The sequence below is a fragment of the Camelus ferus genome, chromosome 36 (genome assembly GCF_009834535.1).
Source record: "Camelus ferus isolate YT-003-E chromosome 36, BCGSAC_Cfer_1.0, whole genome shotgun sequence".
In the NCBI taxonomy this organism is placed as follows: Eukaryota; Metazoa; Chordata; class Mammalia; order Artiodactyla; family Camelidae; genus Camelus; species Camelus ferus.
Window position 1 is genome coordinate 21527280 of NC_045731.1, and position 20737 is coordinate 21548016.

At 40.2% G+C, this 20737-nt stretch overlaps 3 pseudogenes; 1 reads left to right on the top strand and 2 right to left on the bottom strand.

Moving 5' to 3' along the window:
* The window catches only part of LOC116661733, a 708679-nt pseudogene that overhangs the window by 643827 nt on the left and 44115 nt on the right, over nt 1–20737 (bottom strand).
* Nucleotides 1–20737, top strand: part of LOC116661731 — a 322303-nt pseudogene that overhangs the window by 178766 nt on the left and 122800 nt on the right.
* The window catches only part of LOC106730929, a 91530-nt pseudogene that overhangs the window by 26728 nt on the left and 44065 nt on the right, over nt 1–20737 (bottom strand).

Sequence of the window (20737 nt, forward strand, 5' to 3'; positions counted from 1 at the left end):
CAGCTGAAAAAGAAGTCTCCAGAGGTCAATGCCCACATGGTGGTTCCTGAAGAGAGCCCCTGGTTAGGGGGACTCCTCACCAACACTCACAGGGCATCAGACATGTTGCAGGGTCGACCACCCCCAACAAGAAGTTTGCTGTGACCCCTATGCCCGCACAGCATCCCTGTTCACAAAACTGTAGTTGGGCCACTTATCCGTTATTAAGAAGCAAAAGTAAAAAAATTGCTCATGTTTCTTACTAAAATTATCTATGAGGTGGAAAAAGAAATTGTAATAGAAAAGAACAAATTTGACTCCATGTTAGATGTGTTCGTTTGGCTTTAAACCTGTACCCTGTTTTCTAGGCTAAGACTTGTTATCTCTGCACCTTTTGTAAAAGAAAGTTGCCTTTAGCCTGAAATATCCAGGAGGGCCTATTCTGCGGGCTCTGATCTTTAAGGATGTTAGCTCTTCTACACTTATGTAGAGATGGCAAGTTGCAAAATAAAGAATAAACTTTGTTTTTTTGAGGTTTTACAGGGGCGCCATGATTTGACCCACATGGACAGCTGCAAGAACAAAGGATTCCAAGGAAATCAATTCGTACAGCAAGAAGTTTGCAACAACCAACCACACCCCCACCACTTTTTAGTATAAAAGGAGACTGAATTCTGACTTGGGGAAGAGAGTTCTCCTGGATATCAGTATGCCATCTTCTGAGTCTGCCAGCTTTTCAAATAAAGTCACTATTCCTTACTCCAAAAGCTCATCTCCCGATTTATTGGCCTGTCATGCAGCAAGCAGAACGAGTTTGGACTTGGTAAATAAATGACTGCATTAGAGGTAGTATGTCTCCACTGTTTCCTCATTTCCAGTATGTCACAACCAATCAATTTTATATGCTGTTTAACAACACGACCAAAAAACCTATTATATCGGAATTGATTCCATGGAAATAAAATTATTTCTACTCCTTCAAAACTTTGTTCTTTTCTATTTTATTTTGTTTTGCTTATTGAAAAGAAAATAAAAGTCAAATCATTTTATTTCACGTATTTTTTATAGCTACATATTGTAAATACTACAAAGATATTTAAATTGCAATAAAAATTGTTCATATATTAGTATAAAGATATATACACAATCAAAGCAGAGTAGGAAAGGAGTGGATATTTACTAAAAATCCACTGCACATCCAGTCTTTTACAAGCATATCCTGGAATATAAGCTCTATTATCCAGGGGTCCACCACCCCCATTCTCACTGCCGAGTCCCATAGTAATCAACCTCCAAGCACCAGCATAGAACCACGCGATCACTATTTTAGGTATAAATGAGGGAATTAGCTCATTCAATTCTAAAACAGAAACCTTAAAATAAATACTGAACTTATTTACAAACAAAGAAAATTGGACACAAAAAAGTACAGTTTCTCCCCCAAGTCACAAAGATAATTACTGGTAAAGGCAAGATTTGAACTCATCTGCCTGATTCTAAAAACTAAGGTGGAAATCCCATTCCGACTTGTGATGGTCCAGCAGCACAAGCCTATCACCCTATCTTTGTTCAGATCTAGCCTTAGACAGCCTGAGACAGCACCCCATTCCTATGGAACTCGAGGGCAAATGATAACAATAAGGATTTTATATTCAGTAGTTTCTTAGGTCTCATTTATATAAAGTGTCAGCAGGTCAGCAGAAAACTCTGGGAAATATGAGTGGGTCCAGAGCTTTTTGCTGATAAGAAACAATCTATCAGGACAGAGTGACCTTCCCATGAGAGGCCTCATGGACATAAACTAAAGGCAGCTGAGCAATGAAAACTAGCAAGACCATGGAACTCAAGCAAGAAAGATCCCTGCCATCCCCCACCCAGTTGCCTCTTCACCCACATGGACAAGATGGCAGAAGACCCAGGTTCTTGTCCAAGTTACACCATCATGGATTCTCACCCATAAAAAGTTATGACTCTATGCTGTCTTAAGCCCTTTCCAACTCAAATATGATGACACCAATATCTCAGCAGAATGTCTATGTCTTCACTTTCTCTCTTCTATTAGGATACTATATCTATGGCCAAAAAGCAGAAATCCAATTAAAAACACCATGCACGAAGGCTGGTGAAAGTCTGCGTAAGAGACTTTGTTCTCACGCTCAGTGAATGAAAACTCAGAAAAAGTGTTCCTTCTCCCTCTGCAAGTGGGAGGTAGCCTGATTGTGTGTGTGTTTGTGTGCACGCGTGTGTGTGTGTAAATCAAATACAATGCATTCTGGGATGTGTACAGATTTTTTTTATGTTACTGTCATTTCATGAGGATGAGCCAACCTTTAAAGTAACTTGAATCTAGTGTTCTGAGAGAGTCCCAGGATCTTTTGATGGAGGAGGGGAAAGGGGAAAGGAAAGGAGGAAAGAAGTAAATGAAGCAAAGGAGTAAGAATACTACTAGGGAAAGGCAAGACTTTAATTTTGTTCCTACTTGCATCACACACAAATTAGGGACTGGCTTTCCCCCATGTCTCGTCAAGCACTGAGTTGCAGAAGAAGAGGCGACAGCCCATTTCTCACTGAGATTGTGACTGTACATGGCATCTTATAGACACAAATTATTTACCCTGATCAAACACTCTAGCAGCAGGCCGTAATTCTCCTGTTTTGAGAGACAAGAAAACAGGAGTTCAAAGAGGATGTATAACTTGAGAAAAGTCAGAGGACCAGTAAACTAAAGAGGATGAATTCAAACTCAGATCTGAATGGAGAGTCTGATCTTCCCACTCCCAGGGCTGGAAAATCCTTAACAGACAGGCTTCCCAGCTCCCTGCATTGTTCCTGGCACCAAGCATTTCCCATGGCGATGGTCTCCTGTTCTCACAGACACAGTGCTCTGTGCAGCCAATAACCTCCATTCGACCTTGATCATATACCTGCCTCACTCACCAGGCTTCTCCATACAGGCAGGAAAGCTGGCTTTCAAGTGCGTACAAAGCCACCCCTGTCTTACCTGGGCTCTTCAGTGGCTTTTCCAGCATAAAGGCAGCCATGAAAGTGCTCACAGTTTGTACATGAGCCACACTACCTCTCTCCATCTGTCTCCCCACCTATACTACTTAGCTATGACCATTTTGAGAATCTTGGAAACAAATTTTTAAAAACAGAAAAGAAAGTATTCTGTAACAAGTACTTAATACTTACAATTTTAAATGACAAGTTACAAAGTGAGTATTTACAAATTGAATCTGCCTTCCTAGGTGTCAGTTTTAACAGTTAAAAAATATAATAGCAAAAAATTCTCACTTACAAAATTAACAAAAACATCAACAATAATCTGGAATAAACTCAAAAACAATGCCCATGTTGTACATGGAGAAACACAGGACTGTACTGAGGGGTAAAGTAAGAAGTGTGAATGCAGAGACATCAACATATTGTATGGAGGAAAGCAGTTTTGTAAAGATGAACGTTCTCCTAAAGATAATTCAAAACTTACTAAAAAATCCCATGACAGCTCTTATCTGTTTTTTTTTTAACTTGAACAAAATATTTTGGAACTCTTCAGGAATAATAAAGTCATAATACTAGACAAGAAAATTGGGGATGGAAAAAAGAATAAAAAAAATCGCACTGTCAGATATTAAATAAATTTTTACAATATGTAAGATATAGCACTGGAGTAAGAAAGTAAGACTGACAGAAATAAACCATGAGCTCAAAAAGAGACTCTAGTGTACATAAATATTTTGTACAGGTGGGATTTCAAATCAAAGAGCAAAGTATGAATTCAATAATTGTCTTGGGACAATCAGAGAATCACCTGGAAAAAACAAATTCTATTCCAGTCATAATGACCACAAGAAAAATTACAGATAGTGATGTAAATATTAGAAAGTACTAATAACAGCAAATACAACTCTTTGCTCATAGTAATTCAACTTCTCCTCACTATAACAAGTAGTATTATCATCTCCATCATAGAGATTAAAAAATCCTACAGAGGAGATATATACCATTATAAGAAAGTATTTCTAAGAATACTATCAAGGATAAAACCCAAAAAGAAGACATTTACTGTCTTAAGATTATTTTCGGCCACAACAAAAATAAACCTACTGAACAAAATGAAAGGCAAGAAATGACAAGAAAAAGCTCTGTGATACATGTTAATGAAGACAAGGGGTTAATGTTCATAACATACAAAGAGCTGTCACAAAGCAACAAGAAGCTCCCTCACTTAAATGTGTGCAAAGGACAAAAGGGATCATTCACTTTTAAAAGTCAGATGGCTAATGAGTGAAAAATGCTCAATACCTCACTGGTCATCAAGTGCAAACTAAAACAATGAAAAAGCACTTTTGCTCATCATATTGGCAAATGTTTTTAAAAGATATTCTAGCTAGTGTCCATCTTTGAGAGAACAAACTGTTAGCGATCTTTTTGGAGGACGACATGTCAATGGATATGTAAACTCTGAAAAACGTGTGTACACACAGACTGAACTCCACTTTTAGGAATCGTTTCACTTAGAAAAAAAATCAGTTCAAAAAGATGTACTCATCAGAGCATTTACACAGCACTTTTTACAATGGTGGGAAGAAAAGCTGAAGTGAAATCATATCCAGCGATAGAGAATTGGTTACATAAGTTATTCTACATCTTTTCATTCCCCACAGGAGAAGGAATTTCTAGAGTCACTTGAAAGGAGCCTGTGATGTATGTAATTGTCACATCCAGGGACTAAATTTCCAGAAACCTTAACTAAAGGAATACTCATACAAGATCACAGGAATGTTTGTACAAGAAGGACGCCAGTCAAACACCCTTTCTGACAGTGGAAAATGGAGAAAACTTAAGTATCCACCATCAAGACAATGATGCGGTAAATCAAGGCGAGCTGTGGGCACTAAGGGGCAGGCGTTTTGGCGTGGTCCAAGGCCTTGTCCACAGTACTCTCCCACCAAAGGTGTCCTTACACAAGAGACCAAATCTACTGCACATCAGGAGACCCCTCTACTCTATCTGAAAGGACCGGGTGAGTCTGGAGTGGGAGGACGTCTATGATATACACCTCAGTGAATAAACCGAGCTGCACAAAACATATAGTATGGCCTTATTTTTCAATAAAGCATATATACACACACATATACATAGATTTCTCATATACATGTATGTATGTATGTGTATATATATATGACAGGCATAAAGGTCATGAAATATATACACCACATTGTCAGCAGTTTTTACTCTCAGGAAAAAAAGGGGAAGGGATGTAGGGGCCTTTCGGTACCACCACAGTTCTCTTTTCAGTATTTCAGTTAAATATACTTGGAATTTAAAAGTTTATTTAAGTCCGAAGTAAAATGGACGATGCCTCCACAAGACAGAATGCTATACTGGTCATTAAAAATCATGCCAGGGGAGATAGAATACTGTAGAAAAACGTGTAATAAGCCGAATGGAAAATGGAGGTCTCCACACAGTAAACAGGCACAGAGTGCTCGCTGGTTTTTATGACAGAGTAGATACACACTGATGAAAAGAACAGAAAATAGATGTTAAAGTGTTAATTATTATCTCTGAGTAGTGGGACCAGGATAGACCCTTTTGTCCCCTTTTTTCAGACTTATTATATTAAATACACATTATTTTTCATCTGAAAAAAGCATTTTTAGATGTCTAGTACCACACATTGAAAAAAATACACGAGTACTTACAGAAATAACTAGGAGACACGGCAGCAGCGTCACACAAGTGTAGAACGGGCGATCCTGATTAACACCAGCGCAGTTACATAAGGACCCACAAAGTGAGAGCACCTGCTGTAACAGGGCGTAGGCCCCCTTCTATTTGTCAGTTGTGTCTTCAGGGCTGAGGCAGTTCTGAGCACGGCCAGTGTCAGTGCTGGTGTCTGGATGGATGCCACTGGAGGTGAGGGCACCTGCAAGCCGAGAGGAAGAACAGAAATCATCCTCTGCTTTTTCTGTCTTGTTTCTTTGTTACTTTTAAAGAGAGGCATAAATAAGATAAACTAAATCTTCCCTACTGAAATTTCAGTAATGAAACCGTTTTTCAAAGTGTTCACAACTTATATTCTGCCTATAACTGTCTTTTCAACAAAGCATCATATTTATTAAATGTTAATTAACTCAGTTAATTAACTACCTGTTGAAACCTATTAAAGAACATGAAATGCACTACTTGAAAGCACCACGCCTGCAGTGACTACCTTAGCTGTCTTGACGGCAGTGCAGTCAGCCCCCACCATCCCGTGGCCCTGAGCTCCTGATGCTGCTAAGAGAGCACGCTGCCGCCTCAGATGGAGAGAAACGGTGAAAGCGTTTTCTGAAATCTACAGCACTGACAAAACATAACTGACAAATCCCAGGCTCCTTTGAGGCTGTCATTTTCTGTTTCTGGCCAACACCCGTCAATGAGCAGAACCACCCCATTCCGAGCCATGGGACTCACGTGGGAAGCAGTTTTGGAGAAATTTCCAGGTATAGAATGTAACCAACTATACATAGAACTCTGAAAAAATAAAAGATGCAATACTCTGATTTTGGAAGACACTCAAAATATTCTCCTAAGCCTTAGTAGCTGGAAAGGCTGGGCTTCTCCTAAGCCACTTATTTATTTCACAGCCAGTGAGCATCTCCCACAAACCCTGTTTCCCTGTGTCTGCTGGGAGCCTCAGGCACACTCTTGCTGTCGATCTTATAAGTCACAGGGCAGAGGCGTGTGTCTCACGCCTGCAACCCTCACACAGGCTCGCCTCCTAGCCTCACTGTCTGAACTTGGCCCCATTTTCTCACCTGTTTATTTGGTATCTGTTCTTCTGTAAGCTGCCTGAAATGCTTTTTGGAACAAGTCAGAAGAATCAGTGGGTAGAGAAATGGACAGATGGACAGGTGAGAGTTGGGCAGACAGACAGAGAGACTCCAAGAAAAGGGGAACAAAGAAAATTTCCTATGCAGAACCCTCTTCTAGTCAGGGAAGAAAACCACCACGGAGAAGTGTGAAGAGGCAGGTGGCTTAGGACTGTTTCCTGGATTCCATGAAAAGTCACACCAAGAGATGAGAGGGTAGAACTATAAATAATAAAAGAAAAAAGCATGCATGCTTGAAAAATATATCTACAATATGTACTTTCTAAAGAATAGATTCAAATCAGCAGGGCCCAATAACACAATCCTTGGGTATTTACAGAAGTGAGAATCCCATCTCCAAACCACAAGGCATCCCTTCGGAGCACTAAGAGTCTACACGGGACGGTCATAAAGCCGTCACCGCAAAAGCTATGCTATCCTGCCCTTACGAGGAACGAGCAGCTGTGCTCGGGCTGCCCACGTGCGTCATTTACACCCCACAGCACCTCTACGGGAGAGGGACGCCTAGCGAGCCCCATCTCTGCAGGACAGAAAACAAGTCCGGGAGAGGCTAAGCCGACCTACCAGTTCTCCATCTCACAGGACTGGTCACTCCAGAGCAGGACTCGAACTCGGACCCACGTTTGTAATCACGGTACTACCGTGCTTTGTGTGCTTTTTGTGTGTATAATACATTTGTTTCCGGCATGAAAGGATATTTAACAAATGTTCGGTTGTCTTGTCTATCTCATTAGCTCACAATCTTTATATTTTTGAATTGTACTCTTTTCCCCTGGAGAAAGGAACGGAAAGAGCGGGGGTCAGAATGAGATGGGGCTCCATTCTTTATCTGTTACCTCATCTCATCCAGTCCCCAACCAGGGAGAAGGAGCAAATGTTCTCTTCATCTTTAAAGAGAGAGCTCCACTGATGGTGACTTACTCAACTCCAAAACCAAGTCTGGGGGAAGGGCACAGGCAGCAACCAGAGCAGTATCACCTGTAGGAAGGAGAAAAGTGCTCATGGGAGAGCTAAGGGGTGTGCCTCATTTAATTTCAATCGATAAAAGAATACCACAGTCTAAAAATACTAGCATGCAATGGATTTGCTCTTCCTTGACATCTAGCAAGTTTCCACAGCCCCCATGTAACATCATCATGTACCAGTGAAAGGAAGAGTCTACAGACAGGGAAAATCTGTACCACAGGCAGGCTGAAAACCAGGCTGGAGGAAAGGAAGAGAAAGGGCATAGTTAAGAAGAGGGGAAAGGCTGGGAAAAAGACATCATCACAAGGACTCTCAAGCATCATCCAACAATCATATAATCATTCATTCAAGAGAGAGTTACTGAGGTCTTATTTTGTGCAAGATCTTACACAGGGCAAAGCAAGAGCACAGTGTCCATGGTGGCAGCAATTGGCGGGGATCAAATACACTTCTGATCCCGGTACCTGGCACACTTGTCCTCAGTATAAAGGAAAAGAAAAAAAAGTAAAATAATACTATGTAAACTCTACGCATTGTTGAAAAAAATTAAAGAAGACCTAAATACCTGGACAGACACACCACGCACATTCCTGGATCAGATGACAGCGCTCTTGGGATGGCAGTGCTCCCCAGAGCGATCTGTATACTCAACGTGGTCTCGATCACAATCCCAGCGGGCTCCTCTGCAGTAACTGACTAGCTGCTGCTACTATTCATATGGGAATTCGAGGGACTCAGTAACCAAAACGTACTTGAAAAAGAAGAAAAACATGAGAGGACTTGTAATTCTCAATTTCAAACCTTACAACTGTATCTCCAGGTGAGATTAGAGGCCATTTTTAAGTTATTACTGGGTTTATCCTTATTTTCAAAATTCTCTACAATGAATATACCTGTTAGAATAAGAAAAATAAAAAGTAAGGTATCTTGTAAAACATGCACAGTGATTCATTCATTGGGAAAAAAATTATTTTAACTATAAAGAGGTAAACAAATATCTAGTGAAAAAGGACTACTTAAAAACAAGTGTGCATTTACAATTTTCATAAATTGAAAACTGAAAAGCACAAAAACATCAAGTTTCTAGGGAGACTAGTGAAACATATTAATAGTTATTTTCAAAAATTCTAATTGAACAATGAAAACTCAAGAAAGGGAAAATTGTGATTGACAGCCAACTGCAAACACATGGAGAGCAAAGGCCTAGAAATCACAGTTCCTTTAAATCTGCTACTAACTCAATAGGAGAGGAAATTCCTCACTGAGGGGACAGTGGAATCCCATGCATAAGACAGGATACACAGTACAAACTGCACTAGAATCTGGGGTGATTTTCTTAGAAGAATTCTAATGTTACAACATTGCTGAAAAACTATAAAAACACTGACAGACAGATTAAAACACACAGTCATATATATTATATAGAAACATATGAAGTCTGCTCCCATGTTGCATAGAAATACAAACATATTTGTTCATTTATAGGCACTGATTACTTTATCTCAGATAGAATATTTCAACTAAAACAAAAAATCAATAATACACTCCTCTTGTCAAATCTACTTGATAAGTTACTCTGCTATGTAACCATAATGTGTCTAAGATAGATCTAAAATTAGTGAAAAATCTTTGTATGGTTTCTTGAATTCTTCTCAAAATTCCAAGCTTAATTTTAAAATAGATCTGAGCAGTATTTCTATATTATCTTTTCCCTTGTGAAATGAACAACACAGTCTGTTGTCAAAATTCTGTCCTTACAATGATTCACGAGCACCGTATCCTCACAAAACTGCTGGACAGCAAGGCACTATCCAGACACTGTGACCAAATAAATGAAACACAAGGAAGACAGTGACCCTATTCTGGAGGGCTTATAATCTGTGTCAACAGCGGGTTTTTATTTGATTGGTTTGATTGGGTAGCAAAATAAAATCAATCAAGTACTTTCTGCTTTTAGCATTCTGTAAGTCATGACTGTTTTTAGTGTCATGAGAAGGAAAGACTTAAGCATGACTTGATTAGGTCAACTAGCAACAATCATCACTGGAGAGTGAGTAATAAAGAAGTTAACTGATAGCAATGCTTCTGCCTACATGAGACCTAAAATAAATCTACACTGATATCTGCAAAGGAAAATGAGGAGATGAGGTCCCCAATGAGAAAACAAACTAACAAGAAATCAAAAAGGAAAGACTTTTTCATTAACGATTCCAGGCAGGAGTGGAGCATGGTGGTGAAGATCACAGATGCTTGGGACAAACATGAGGCTCTGAACTCCCACAGCACTGGGTAGCTGTGACACTGATATGTCAGTGAAATTTTCTGCATCTCAGTCTCCTATCCATAGACTGGGGACAACAACCGCACCCATCTCCTAGAACGGTCCTACGAATTAAGTTATTTTATATATAAAATTTTAAATAAAATACCTCAGATTTTAAATAATACCCCAAAAGCACAAGGAACAAAGAAAACAGAGATAAATTGGAGTTCATCAAAATTTAAAACTTTGCTTCAAAGGACACCATCCAGATAGTGAAAAAACAACAGACAGGAGAAAAGTTATTCAAATCAATTATCTGATTAGGAATTTGTATCTTCAAATAAAAAAAAAAATCTCCTACAACTCAACAATAAAATGTTAACTCAATTAAAAGTGAATAAAGGATCTGAAAAGGTATTTTTCAAGGAAAATATACAAATGGCCAATAAGCACAATCAAACGATGTTCAATATCACTAGCTCTAAAGGAAATCAAATCAAAACCACTAAGAGAAACCGCTTCACACTCACTACAATAGGTTATAATAAAAAAAAGAGTAACAAGCACTAATGAGGACACAGAGGAAGCGGAGCACGCAGCAGTTGCTGGTGAGGATGTAACGCTGCGTGGCCACTTTGGAAAACAGCCTGGCAGGTCCTCAGAGAGTTGAACATTTGGTTTATGAATGATGCAGCATTTCTGCTCTCTGGTCACACACGTAAGAGAACTGAAAACAAATGTCCACATAAAAACTCCTACAGGAATATTCACGGCGCCATTACTCATCACAGCCAAAAAGCAGAAACAACACAAGTGTCTATCACCTGATGAATGGGTAAACAGAGGGGCCCAGCCATACAGTAGAATATAATTCAGCAATAGCAAAGCATAGAGTACTGACACAGGCCACAACGTGGACAAAGATTGAAAACGTTACTCAGTGTGAAAGAAGTCAGTCACAATAGACGGTTCCATTTACATGAAATGACTCATTTTACATGAAATGTCCAGCACAGGCAAATCCACAGAGAGAGAAGAGTGGCTGACTGGGGCTGGGGGAGGATGGGGAAGATGGGAATGACTGCTTGTGCATACGGGGCTTCCTGTTGGGGGATGAAAATGTTCTAAGACTGACTGCGATGCACAATTCTGGGCATAGAGTAAAAACCGCTGTACATTTTAATGGGTGAATTGTATTAAAACTGTTAAGGACAAAAGCACCTAGGGCCAGTACCTTCAAATAGTAAATGCAAATTGCTAACTTTTATTACAGGAAGAAGAAACTGCCCTCAGCATGAAAGCAGGAGATCAGCAAATGTGAGTTAACCGAAATTGGACAAGAGCATTTCACTTGAAACAGTTGCTGAGTGTACACGAAATATTCAGAAATAGGAAAATCAGTTTCACATCACGAAGAAGCATTCTGCTTCAAATGCAGATCAAGGATTCGGCAAGCCCAGCTGCTAGAAATGACCAGAGAAGAAACCTGGTTCTTAAAACAAGCACCAGAGCCAACAAGGAAATGGTGGTGAGGAAAGCAGGCGGCCGAAAATCTGGAACAGTTTGCTACAAATAATTTCTCCACTGAAAATTCAAAAATAAAATGAAAGTGATGTAATGCTCTGTTGACCTCACGTGAATGGGCTTCCTTCGGTGCTCGACTGTTCTGTAACCCCGATTGAGAGACTCAGGAGAATCAGCATGGCTCCTGGGAGTCCCCAAATGACTGCCCACCAGCACGCTGACCACCATCACATCTGCCAGGGTTGAATTGCAGAGAAGAGACCAACTTCCAAAAGGCACAGGAAATGTTGACAAGGGAAGAAAAGGCTGCGGTAAGTCCTGGGACAGAGGCCCTATGAGCAGAGGCCAGAAGGCTGCAGGTGAACTGGGGTGGCCCTGGGGCAGGAAGGGACCACGGAGGAGCAGATCTCAATTCTCTACTCTCTCTCCCTCGGGTAGGAGAGATAAAGCCTGCATCCTTCTCACCTGGAACTGTGGGTTCTGGCTGGAATAAGTCTTACCTACAGGGAATGATTACTCAATACTCTGTGGAAAAAGTCAAGAAAGCGAGAGGGAGTAGGGAGCCAACTCCACAAGCCTCTCCAATGCTCCCATATTTATTGTGTATAATCAAAGGAAAAAGTCATTAACAGTTGTGTGATAGTAAGCAGGAACTTGGGGAAAGAAGGGATGAGACAGAGATTGAAGAATCCACCATGAGTACAAAGACTTAGTGTATCTTTAGGGAAGTCATGGGGTGAGGGGAACAAGATACATTCTTTAGATATGTGAATTACAAAGCAGACCACCAGACCAGCTAGGTCCTTGTTTTGGGGATAATAGACTATCTAACTGCACACAAGCCCAGCGTTTATAGCTGAGGGCCTGGGTCATTGCTTTGCAATGAGCAGAGTGCAATCTAAAACCTCAACTATGCAAGCAAAGCATTGTCTCTGCTTTTTAAGGCAAGGAGACAGGAGTGAGGATACACAGGCCCCTGCTTGCAAAGCAGTTACTAAGCATATTTTTTTCTTCTTAAAGTTGACAGGCAGCTGGGGTCTGTTAAAATTTGTTAACCCAATCATGGGCTCCCACATGAAACCATTATTGAGGACACCCTAGGGTGACAAATCCTGGCTTTGGGCATTTTCCTGCCAGCTTCAGCCACTCTAGCAGGGTCTAGGCACATCCCTGAATAACGATCCCACAGTACCACCCACACTCTTAACTCCTGGTGCTTGAAACTTAATTTTAGCTCTACACAACTTAACGTAGAAAAGTTTCAGAAATAAAAGATATTATATTCATTTTATATCTCATAATAGGACTGATTTTTCTGATTGCTCTAAGCTGCTTCTTCTTGGTAAAGCACCTAATTCTGCAGGTGAATTCCGTACTTTCCTTTGGGCATAACTAGCCAGTTTGGTCTCGCTAACTTCTATTGGTCAAATACCGATACACTTAATTGATTTCATTGTTCATCAATTTCAGCTGGGAGTAGAGGGAGTGTCACTTTGATCCTCAGCCCACCCTCAACTCTTTATCATCAGCAACTCAGGCCTCCGGAAAACAAAAAAAAAGCATTTGTTTCCCTTCTGCACTTTCAACAAACCCAACAGGATACATCAGCCTGGAGAAAGAATTCAACACATATGTTAAAACAAAAATCTATAAACCTGAAGAAACTCCATCTCCGAATCATGTTACACAATGACATGAAAGTAAGTGTGTCAGGCACAAAGCATGGGTGAGCCTGACCACCTGATTTCTATTCTTCAAAGGAAGGAAGGTTTTCCCATTTTTAATTATCACTCTGTCATTGTTTCTGATTAAGGCCAAAAAATAGTTTATGAAATAATTAAGCACTGCAATAACAGATTATTGTTGTATCAATTACAGAAGACATTCAGAGGGGTTAGGAAAACCCACCTCTGTAAAAAAATGCAATATTTCTTCCCCTGTGAAGAACACGTATACAAAATGCAACAGAGAATTCAAACTCTTGTGGAGAGGAGCAAAACCCACAGAAACAAAGCAAAGTCATTAGTATGAGTCAATTCAAAATTCACTGGACAATCATGTTCAATGCATTCAATGAAATTTAAAGGCACACTGCAAACCATTCACTTAATGATCTGCAGGCTAGAGGAAGAATTTCTCTCTTTAACAGACAACAGTAATCAATAGGGTGCCCCACCAAACAAGGACCAAAGAACAATCAGGTTTTTAACAGTTCTGATAAATCAGCATGTTCTAAAGATCAAAATCCAGAAATTTTAAACATTCATTCACACCACAATGAAACAAGCACTTAAAAAAAAACAAAAAACCCAAAGAAACTAAGCACATAGATCATGTACCTGGATCAATGAGAACTTCATGTACCGCTGGAAGAAAGAACAAGCTATAGCCTTTTCCTTGAAAAATAAAACTACTTTTAAAGATAAATGCTAAAACACATTTCATCATTCATGTTGCCTTGAAAAATCTGAGGCACTTGTATCTGATTAGAAAAGCAATTCTGAGTAATAGTATGTTACGATTCAGTGCCAGTTTGCTTTAGAAGAAAAGAGAAAAGAAAAGCTACTGTTTCTCATATCCTGCACAAGTGTGAAGTGCCTCCCTGCCTCTTTCTCCTCCCGTTTTCTAAGCTCATGCTCCCCAACCCTTCTGAAACAAGTATGAGAACGACTTATTCCCACCAATATGCCAAATGACAAAAGAATATCAATTTATTTGTGTAAATATATGCCTACAGCTTAAACTAGAGGAGAAATATATCAGAAGTCTATATGGAACTTCTTTCTACCTTCCTGAAATCACACACACAATCGTTCACAGAGACACAGACATATTCCCCCTGGATTACTGGGCACTTCACAAGCTTAGGACTTCCAACTTCTAGAAGATAACTTTGTAGTTAGTTTAAAATACAAAACTGTCAGCTTTTGAAAGCCTTGATCATCTGCTAAACCATCCAAATATCAAAGAGACCCAATTAGCCTTCTCTGTAGAATGTAATTTCCCATGATGGCAAAACAGACCCTAAGAAGTACTGGATCCAAGTCTCGTGTTTATCACTAGCTATGATCGTTTTTAAGCACATTAACAGATTCAGAAAGGTATGTCCCAACAGCATTTATTCTTATTGAAATAGTATACGTGTTCAATTGCCTATACAGAGACTAGGTCCCATGATGGTGTTTAAGAGCTATTTTGTGTATTGCAATATTTATTTTTAAGTGCAGACAAGGAGGGTGGGTATTACTCAGTTGTAGAGCACCTGCTTAGCATGCAAAATGTCCTGGCTTCAGTCCCCAGTACCTCCAAAAAAATAAATAAAAATAAGTGCATATTTAAAAATGAGTAAAGTTATAAAAAAATTCAAATAAAAACCACTTCAATCTAGGAGCCACAATTGGAATAAAAAAACAAGTGTTTCTATCAAATATTGACTTATGCCAATCACAGAGACAACCACAAATCACACCTGACAACCATCACGTGTGATTCTCAGCAACCCTACTAAGTAGACACAGATGAGAAACCCGGCACTGAGGATGAGGAGACGAAGCTCGGAGGAGCCGGGGACGCTGACCGTCCTGCTCCCCGTGACACCACGTCAGCCCAGGGCAAGAGCTGACAGAGCTGTACTGAGGGGACACCCAGCTGCATGGAACCTTGGGGAACTGGGGAGTCCCAGAAAACACTAAAAATTTTTCAGTGGAATACCAGCTCAAATATATTACACTGTGCCACATTCTTTAAAAAGGGAACGTGACTGAGACCTTTTAGATGCCTCCGTGTCCTTTCTGCCATCATCAGTTACTTGCCCTCTCAGCAAGACCAGTGATGATCTGGACCCCTTATGAAGTGCACTCAGATGGCAGAGCTTTTAAAGCTGTTTTATTAAGTTTGTAAGACTCTGTCTATGCCTCACACAGGCGGTCATCCATCACTTCTCCCCGGTGTGGATATACCACCTGAAATCATTCCTTTCTGCTTTTTAAAATCCCTTCATCTAATCCAGACTTTTCAACAGCAAAGAAGCAGCTCAACCACAGACAGTGGACAGCTTTTCACTAAATTACTCGAACAGCCCATTGGACTACCTGGAAGCCCTTTACTTCTATTAAACCCACTTCCAGGTACTTCATCATTTTCTGATTGGTGGACTTGGCCTCTGACTGGCCTACTCAGAGAGCTCCCAGCGTCACATCCGGGGATGGGAGAGGACCCTGCAGTTGGGAGAAATCAGTGAGGAAGGCGAACATCCTCCAGTCAGGTCTGCACGGCTAGAAGTGCCACAACGTGCTAAGAAATTATACCGTCATTAACCCTGGGCTCCCATGGACTGGTTTCAAATTAACCAAACTCATGAGACACTGATGCAAGAAAACCAGAAATTTAACTTATTAATGTAACAGAAGACGTGAAACTATGAACCAGACTGCAATATCAGAGTTCAACCATGAGTACATGTTCTCCTCCATGGCCCAATCACGGGCAGGCAGTCACATGGCAAGCGTGGACAGAAGCAGAGCAGTAAGGATTTCTAGATTAATTCAATGGACTGAATTTCTGTTATACCAACAGATCTACTGCCTGGAAAACAACGCTAATCACGGTGCACTCTTCGTGGACAGTGGCCGAGACACGACTGTGAGCAACTGTGTGACTCTCCTTTCTCTGTCCTTTCTGGGCTAACTGATGCACAGATGTACAGAAATCCAGGGATGCAGATACATCTAAACACCCAAAGCCCGTCTCTGTGAGCCTCAAAACCAGACAGCCAGGGTTTAAATACCAGCTCTGCCACTTACTATTTCTGTGACCTTGGCCAACTTACCCTCTGTGTGCCTCAATTTCCACACTGTAAAGCTGGGATAAAAATCAAACTTTCTTACTCGCTTGTTGAGAAGATTGAAGGATACATTTCTGTAAAATGCTCAGAAAAGAATGTAGCACATTTTTGGTGCTCAACAAATGTCAACTTAATATTACAGTGGTTTACAAGTCTCCCTTCTAATCATCTTCTGTGTTTCCTGGCTAGTCTAAGTCCCAAAGAAAATCCTTATTTCTCCTTTTATAAACTCTTGGGGTGCACCCTTCTGTTCCATCCCACCACGTCTTTAAACTGAGGGAGGGGATGCCTCCTCCCCACTCCTCTGGGCCATGGAGAGTGCATCTCCCTTCACACCCCTGACCCCTTGCCCACAGCTAGCCCTCCTCACACTAACAGAGTGAGGTGTGATTCCAGGGAGACAAGCAGGGCATGTGAAACCCTTCCTTTCCCTCCAGGGTTGGCCACCCTTGGGAAGCACCTGGGATGCTCCGCTCCATGGCAGGACATCCCTGTGCATGATGGGGCAGATCCTCTCAAGGGAAGGCTCGCTGTGGCCCAGAGATACCTGGGACAGGGTAAGTCTCTACTTCTGGGACACAGTATCACTGACACTCATTTACCCACAGCCCTGAAGTTCATGGAGAACGTGGCTTCATCAGTAACAAAGAAGACATTTATCGCCTGCCTAGTCTTTTGTGTCATCTCTCAGTTGGCTGCTGGAGACAACATGTGTATAGTATTGGATCCCCTTAGGCCCCAACATATATGAAGTAACAAAAAATTCTGTGGCTTAACATTGTTTCAGGGCGACTGTGTAACAGTTCTGACTCTGCTGATGCTAAATTATGGGTATAGGAACTATGGAACCTCCTCAAATATCTTTCATCATAAAACCAGCTTTTCTTATTTTCCTGTTTCTTAGTAATTGCCAAAGACCATCAAATGATGGCTTCACACAAAACAGCAGCTAAAGTTTATGAGCCCTCTTGACATACCCACTGTGGTAAACACTTCACATAACTTCTAATTCTCACAATTCTACAAAGCAGATATGAGCGTCCCCATCTCACAGACGAGGGAAAAACTCAGAACGAACTGACTCAGGCTCACGTGGTTCAGTGGCAGCACGTACACGCAAACCCAAGTCAAAAAACTACACCCCTTTGTATATGTACCAAATCATCTCCCACCAATTAACACACATCGGCGGGGTCAATTCTCAGGGAACTCAACACACTTTTTAGCTTTAAGTTGCTCCAGAGGCCGCTTCTAGCTCTTTTATAAAATCCCGGCCCACTGATTTCTAACACTGGAAGAAAAGTCCGATTTTGCCATTGTTTGCACAGCAAGTCTGAAATGTTCACAGCGAGATGACAGAATAAAACTAAGATATAAGCAGAATAATTTTTCCAGGTAGACAGACACAATGGACATTGTGCTATTCTGAAGCATTAAGCAAAGAAATCAAAATAAAATCATGTTTTTTAAGCCTTCTTTTATAAACAGGAAAATTAAGACTCTAAGAAGGTGCAACAGCGCCACCTACTGGCTAAAAATACCTTCCAGGTTCCCGGGAAACATGCAACACAAAAATTGCCTGTAGGATCAGAAAGGAGAATCAGGTAACTAAAAGCTTGTGTACCACATACTGCACTTTGCTTCGGGGGAAGGGAGGGGTATTCAGTATTTAATCTGATATTGCTAATACTCCTGAATATAAACAAAAGACACAGGCTCATGGAAACTCATCTTAGAAGAGGAAAGAATCCAGTCCAGCCACTTCATTTTACAGGAGGGGAGACTGAGACCTTGGATATGTCCTCCTGGCAATCCGCAGCAAAGCTCTCCTAGGCCTCATGTCTTGCACTGTAGCAAAAACCAACAGATCTGTACTAGGCCTATATTCATAAAAGTCACGTCTGTAATTTTCCAACAGTAGGTAATCTAAGTATCTTGCAAAATACTTCTCAAAGGGCCAGGAAATCATACAAGTTTGTTGAAATAAAAAAACATTTATTTACATATTAAAACAGCCTGAGCTTTATTCTCTCTATTAAAAATGTGACATGTCTAATCAAAATGTTGATATTTTAAAACCTGTTAAGAGTGCAGAAAAAATATCAAAAGTTTCTTTAATCACAAATGAGAGAAGCTTATTCCCTGAAAGTGATCAATGCGGATTTTTCTAAACTTAATGTTTCTGGTCACAATCCCACGAATTTAAAAGTCTGAGTGGATGTTTACACGGCAACATTAATTTTGAGCTTTAACACTACACATTCTGTGTAAATAATCTTCTAGGTCGTCTGCTTAAGGCAATTTAAGTATTCCCTGTCTCACAAGAATGATACAGATTTCATTAAAACTTCATACTGCACTAAGGAAAAAAAAAACTGAATCCTCGTTATTTTAAGCCATATTCATATATATCATATATATACATACTGAATATGCATCGGAAATAAGCTACACTTTTTAGTATTCAGAGTTGATACTTCTAAAGTATCAGTCATTGTGACAGCACATTTTTATTAAGCACCTCTACGGTGCTTTGTATACAAGGCGTCTAACTCTCACAGTCAGACAAGGTAAACGATATTACTCAAATTTCACAAATAACGAAATGTACTTAAGCCATGAAAACAACTAACATATTCATCATCAGGAAAGAAAAGAGTAAGGATTTTACTTACAATACTCACTGACAATCTTTTCTTCCATACTAAGACTACATAAAAACAATTCAGTCTTTGTAAATTTTTCAGTCAATAAGCGCCCCTAGAGAAAAACTAATAACATCATTAGCACCGGTTGGATTTTCAAAGCCCACTTCTCTTTTGCACAATAATTATTTTAAATGTTTTGTTTTTAGTGCTTACAAAGCACTAAAATAAAAAAATAATTACCTTTTTAAGTCATTACCTGAGAATAAAACATTTGTGAAAATGTACAATTTTAATTTATGCCACTCTGTCTCACATTCTCACTGGTGTCTCTCCTTTGAAGACCTCATCAGGCTGAGATCGCTAAAATCGGTCATTTATGGACTCAGAGGAGTTCGGGAAACCACTCAATGGGAGGCTGATTAGAGGAGCAATTGAGATTGCATCCTGTGCAGCCTGGATTCCAGCACCGAGCTAGACACCACCAGCTGCGTGTGATTTGGGACAAGCTGGCCCATCTCTCAATCACTCAGCTGCAAAAAAGGAGACACTGATACCTACCCTCAAACACCTGCTATGAAGTAAAACATGAGGAAAGCATTTTAGCCTTAGGTAAGTGTCCAATCAGAGCGAGTTTGGTCATTATGATGATGAGGATGGCTGTTAATAAATTAAGCTAGACCAAAAAGGAGAAATCACCTTAAAGGAGAAACATTTTAAGTCAATGAGCATTTCCTTTTGGATGGATTGCAGAATATTCTATTGATTTTTTTAATAAACCAAGTTTTGTCCATTAATTATAGATTTACAGGTTCATGGACAAGTCTCCAGAAAAAGAATTAGAGGCCTCTAACCTCTGAATACTAAGAAAGTAAAGTTTAAAAAAAATCAGGGGGGAGATTATACCTCATTTGGGAGAGTATGTGCTTAGCATGCATGAGGCCCTCAGTTCAGTCCCCACTAACTCATTTAAAAAATTTTTTTAAGAAATGGAGAATTAAAGCAAAATGATGGAGGAATACAGAATTTTTTAGAGACTCAACTCAGATTTAAGATGGGGAAAAAAACATCCATTTCTCAGAGGAATTCTTGAGAACTATGTAAACTGGATCTGAGATGTCTAGTCTTTTAACATTATTCAAGAATTCATATTACCAAGTCTTAAAACTACCTGATAACCCACAGTGGTGATAGTGATCGTAACAGCTGCCAACACGGATCGAGTTCCGGCTAGGACTGCTCTGTTCTGACATCTCTGCCCCTGAGGCCTCACCAGGCTGAGAGCACTAAATTCGGTCATTCATGAGCATCACGTGTAAGTCCTACATTTGTGCTTCTCACTCCCCCCTCACCATCTGAGGGAAGCACTTTTATCATCTTCTCCACCCGCAGATAAGGCCACTGAGGCACTGAGACTAAACCCGTTCCAGGTCACATTGTTATTAAAGGATGTCTGTATTTCTGCTGTTTTTCTTTTGACAAAGGAATCTGAGATATCAATTCAAGAGAGACTGTTAAATAATCAAGTCTGTCTGGCCTTCACAAAGAGCAGATACTATAAATTCCTGATGTAGGATGAGGCTGCCGCCACAAACTGACTCAGCTTGAAATTAATATCCAAGATGAAGCAGCGGAT